The 5,830-nt window shown below is 35.4% G+C and overlaps 1 pseudogene; it reads right to left on the bottom strand.

Annotated features, from left to right (window-relative positions):
* Nucleotides 1-318: 318 nt before the first annotated feature.
* Nucleotides 319-1,781, bottom strand: LOC121016171 (splicing factor 3A subunit 1-like; annotated as a pseudogene).
* Between the last annotated feature and the right edge of the window lie 4,049 nt (nt 1,782-5,830).

Here is a 5,830-nt window from a genome sequence, read left to right on the forward strand (position 1 = left end):
TTTATTTCTCTCAGTTTGTTATGTCTTAAAAAAGTCCTTATTTTTCCTTCATTTTTGAAAGATATTTTTACAGGAGTAGATCTCTTAAGTTGTCAGGTTTGTTTGTTTATCCTTTCAGTACTTTAAGAAGTTTCTCTGTGTTCTGACTTACACTGTTTCAAAGAGAAGTTTCAATAAGATTTATCTTTGTTAACTCTGTATATAATGTGTCTGTGTGTTCTTTGGTCCCATGCTGCTGTCCTCTGGGCCTGATGACCACATTTTCCTATATATTTTTTGGCCAAAATCTTTTTTCCCAAGATAGGGAACACAAAATATTTATCTTGAGCAGGGATTAAGAGTCTTGGGATCACAGTCCCTCTATACAATGACTTTGTCTGCAGTCAAGGGCAGAGGTGGAAGTATAGATCTCTGAAGGTTGGACACTTTCTGCCCTTCTTCATCATCTGAACCCTCATCCTTGCCTTGCACTTGGGCGTCCTGATCTAGCTGGGATGGACACTACTCTACCTTGTAGTGTTTCTTAACCAGACTCTGCCCCTATCTTGACTGCCCCACCCTCCCCAAACTTTTCCCAGTGCTCCTGAATGAGTTTTTGGGCCCCCAGATTCTCCAAGGTGGTGAAGGGAGAAACGTTCAAGTCCATTGTTTCTGCCACTTCCACCACTGACTGATCTGATGATTTGCAAATGTACATTCGCTCCTTCTCCTCTTCTTTTTCTCATCTTGGAACTTGGCTTGCTCCATTCAGTAACATACCTGGTCCAAATCTTCCCTTTTTTGAGATTATTTTATTTTATTTCATTTTATTTTAGAGAGAGAGAGAGAGAGAGAGAGAGAGAGAGAGAGAGTGTGAGCAGGGAAGAGGGGCAGGGGAAGAGGGGCAGAGGGAGACACACAGAAAGAGAAGATGCCAAGACCTTAGGATCATGACCTGAGCTGAAATCAAGAGTTGGACACTCAACCAACTGAGTCACCCAGGTGCGCTTCTTTTTTGAGCTTTGCAAATAAGCCTTTGGGTGGAATTAAGACCTTGGTATAATGTTCCACCAGCATGGTGAAGTAGTGTCAAACTGGTAGCTGTGCTATTCTTTCTGTATCAGCTGCGTCAGAAACAAGTGCCCATTCCTTGCCACAGGCTGAGCCATCAGCTTCATCACATCCAGGTTGAAGGCTGAGATGCAGGTTGATTATGAGATGGAGGGGCATGCTATGATGAAGTCAAACTAGAGGGAAGGCTCTTTGGGCATGATGGTCTCCTGAATTACCTAGGGTTGAGCATTCTAGGGCAGCTGCTGTTGGGTGGCTTGCTTCTAATGCTGCCTGATAACCTTGAGGATGGAAGCTGAGGGCTTCTGAGCCTTCCCCTCCTTGCATTCACTGACCTAGTGATGGTGGTAGGCATTGTAAGGGTCACTGGGGTTTAGGAAGTTGTACTGAGGGCTATCTAATTCTGTTATATTCTAAGCTTCAAATTCAGGTCTGTTTCTGGCCACAAATTTGTCAGTGCTATCAATTATATCCCTGATCTTTGTAGAAGAGGGTAAATAATCCCCACCACCGGTTTGGAAGGGTAAGAATTCTCTTTTGAAGATGATTCTTCTGTGTGTACTCTGGGCATGGTGGCTGTTGGTAGTGATGAGGACACTCTTCTGCCTGGGTCTGGTCTTCTTGACTAGAACAGTCAGTACTGCCTAGGGGTTCATGAGTGGTGTTGCCTTCCTCAAGACAGGCTCCCTGCACCATTGGAGGATGGCTAGTATATGTTAAGTGTGTGTATGTGTGTGTGTGACTCCCTTTAAGAGTTTCTCTGTGCCATTGGTTTTAGGCTATTTGATTACATTGTGACTTAATGTAGTTTTCTTTATGTTTCTTATTTTTTGTTGTTTTTAGCTTATTTGTAAGTTTATCATTTCATAAAATTTTTATTTTTTAAGACATATTTATTTAAATATCATTTTTACCCCCATTTCTTTCTTCTTCTTAAGAAACTCCAATTTGATTTGGCCTACATGAGATTGCTTTATTTTGTGGCTCAACTCATTGATGCTATGTTTATTTATTTTTCTTCCTATTTCATTTTAGTTTCTATTTCCATGTTTTAAAATTATTTTTCTCCTATAATGTATAATCTGTTGTTAATCCCATGTAGTATATTTTTAAGACTTCAGTATATATCTCTTAAAAATGAGATTTCTTACATAAATTAAAATAACATAATTTGAAAAAAAATTGACAATAGCTTGATGAAATTTTCTAGTATCCAGTCCACACTAAAATTTCACCAGTTCTTTTCAGAACGTCTCCTAAAGTCATCTTTCTTTTGACAAGAATGTAAGTAGGGTTTACATATTACACTTGGTTTGTGTGTGTGTGTATGTGTGTGTGTGTGTTTTAATTTTAGATATTGTAGTTTTTTTAGGGGATATTTATTTACTTATAATTAAATTTTCATTTTAATTCCAGTATAAACATACAATGTTCTATTACTTTCAGTTATATAATATAGTGATTTAATAATTCTATAGATAATTACTCAGTGCTCATCATAAGTATACTTGTAATTCCCTTCACCTATTTCACCCATCCCCCCACTAACCTCCCTTCTGATATGCTAGATATTGTAGTTTTTATGTACAGAGTTTTCATATGGGACTTCTTTACTACTCCACATTCCTTCTAACATTCTCAATATTTCCTATATCTTCTTGATATGAAATGTATACTTTAATAATAATTGAAATATACTTTTAATAATCATTGTAATATTCTTGCTTACTAATCCTATCATCTAGGTCATTTCTAGGCCAGATTTGACTGATTTGCTTTTCTCCCCATATGGGTCATATCTTTATAGTTCTTGTATATAGATAATAATTACTCCTAAACTCCTATTCCAGAAAAAGGCCACAGGTGCAACACAATTTCAAACACCAGAGGCATAATGACACTTAAAATACTCCAAATTCTTTTTTATGTGGCACGTATAATATTGAAATTTAATGGTTATAATCTTTGAACATATAAACTAACTTAAATAGCCATATATCCTAGATATATATTAGTTAACAGAGTAAAAGCATATAAAATTATGCATCTTCACCAAGTGTCATTAATTCTGGAAACTTAAAGATGATTCAATATTAGGAAGTTAATGAATATGACTACCATACTGATAAGGCTGAGAGAGAAAATCACATGATTAACCTCATTAATGTCGTAAATAACTCAAAGTTAAACACGCTTTTGTGTTCTTACTTACAAGGTTTCCCCCCACTCACTCTCTTTCAAAACCAAATAAATAAACTTTAAAAAAGTCAGATTTAGGGATTTAATTACATGAAATGCTCAACCTTTATTTAGGAAAATAGATTTAATTTAGTTAAAACAGTAAAGAATACTGTTTAATTCTTGGTATATTTGTATTTAAAACTTACTTAGCATGATGTGGTATTCTCATCTTTGTTCTACTTTTCCAAGGTAAGAAAAGTCATATCAGTATTATGAAGGAAACAAATATCTGCTCTATGGTTTGTCATACAAATTTGAATTTTAAACAACAGTAAACAGGAGCACCTGGGTGGCTCAGTCAGTTAAGCATCCGACTTCGGCTCAGGTCATGATCACACAGTTTGTGAGTTCAAGCCCCACATCGGGCTCTGTGCTGACATCTCAGAGCCTGGAGCCTGCTTTGGATTCGATGTGTCCCTCGCTCTCTGCCCCTCCCCGACTTGTGCTCTGTCTCTCTCTCAAAAATAAATAAGCATTAAAAAAAATAAACAACAGTAAACAGACTTGATTGTTAATGCATGTCATTTAAAAAAATTTACTACTGCCTATCAAGCAAAACATGAAATAAAAATATAAAGAAAAATTGGGTATCAATCCATCAATTGTATGAAATACTAATTATTTCAGATCTTTTTCATTAAGAAGCAAACATTATGGAAAAACTGAAGCCCCAATATTCCATTTGCCAACATATTTCCTGGAGTGCCTGGGTGGCTCAGTCAGTTAGGTGTCCAACTCTTGGTTTCAGCTTAGGTCATAAGCTGGTTTCCTGAGTTCAAGTCCCACATTGGGTTCTGTGCTGGCAGTGCAGAACCTGCTTGGGATTCTGCCTTTTTCTTTCTCTCAGCCCCTTCCCAAGTCACGCTGTCTCTCTCTCTCACTCAAAATAAATAACTAAGCTTAAAACATAAAAAAATAAATAACATTTCCTTTTATTTTTTTTTAATTTTAATTTTATTACTTATTTTAAATTTTTAATTTTTGTTTTAAAGAGTGTGTGTTTGAGTAGTAGAGAGGGGCACAGAGGGAGAGGGAGGGAGCGAATTCTAAGTAGGCTTCATGCTTAGCACAGAGATGAATGAGGGGCTCAATCCCACCATCATGGGATCGTGACCTGAGCTGAAACCAAGAGTCCAACGTTCAACCAACTGGGCCAGCCAGGAGCCCCTCAACATATTTCCTAAAACTTTTCCAAGAGGAAAGAATTCTAAATTTGGTGTTTATGATCCTTACTTATTTAATACTTTAACTACATTTGAATGTCCCCTTAAACCACATTTAATATTGCTTCACACATTTTTGAAATATATGTTAATTGAGAAAACCACTGCCTGTGTGATGCACATGATGATGCAGGGTTTACTGGATATGTACAAAATTGAGAAAACAAGTATTTTTTCCTCAACTATCATGTTTTTATGTTTACATATTTTTTTAATGTTTTTATTTATTTGAGAGAAAGGGGGAGCAGAGGAAGAGGAGAGAGAGAATTCTGAGCAGGCTCTGTTCTGTCAACACAAAGCCTTATCAGAGTTCAGACCCATAAACCATGAGATGGTGACCTGAACCAAAATCGAGTTGGACATTAAAACAACTGAGCCACCTAGGCACACCTTATGTTTATATTTTTAGCTTTCATATATCTTTACTAAAATCTTCCCTATTTTGTTTAATGTAGCATATAATTTATTAAATTCTTCATTTCCATTACTAGTTGATACATTTGTATTATCTTATTCTATTCATTATATAAACCACAGCAATATCCAGAAAATTAGAAATGAAAGTTTTACCCTTTTTGCAAGGTTGCTAGACTTGTCATAAAGTGTGTTAAGTATATAAAACCTTCCTTTGTTGGCGTCACTCATGCACCCATTTTCAAAAGTTAAAAAAAGTCCCACATTCCATCTAATTGAATACTATAGAACACATAATGCCACTGACATAGAAAATAAATTCTTATATAAGTAAGTAGCCAAGAGAAATGAGATAACACACATAAATCAGTATTTTATATTTTTCCTCATATTCTCTCTCTGTGCTTCTATGAACTACAGTATTAATCATAGGGCTTATTAGTGTTAAGTCCTAGTTATTTTTAATTTTTTGAATGAACATGTGTGATTATTACAGTAAATGCAACCAAATTAACATTAAAATCATCTATTTGAAGAAAAAAACCCTGCAATTCCAATCATTTCTCTATGAATGTAGTTTCACTCTATTATGGACAAAAAAATACAGTTTGTGCTTGGGTTGTATTCCCTTGGGGCAATTACAGTTACATAGTTTTGATCAGTGGACCAATACAAAAATAATGCAATTCATATGTTTTAGATTTATCTGATATATTGAGTATTCACACAAATGCTAACAGATGATCAAATAACATGATTAAATATGTAAACATATCTATGTATTCAGAACAGGTTTCTAACAGGAATAGCTTTATATATATAAGTTTCCTTAATAATTTCCTCATCCTTTTTCATCTACCCAACACTCACTCATGCTTTAATCTCCACTACCATAGTATATC

This window comes from Herpailurus yagouaroundi, unplaced genomic scaffold (genome assembly GCF_014898765.1).
Source record: "Herpailurus yagouaroundi ecotype Mexico unplaced genomic scaffold, PumYag 209, whole genome shotgun sequence".
NCBI lineage: Eukaryota > Metazoa > Chordata > Mammalia > Carnivora > Felidae > Herpailurus > Herpailurus yagouaroundi.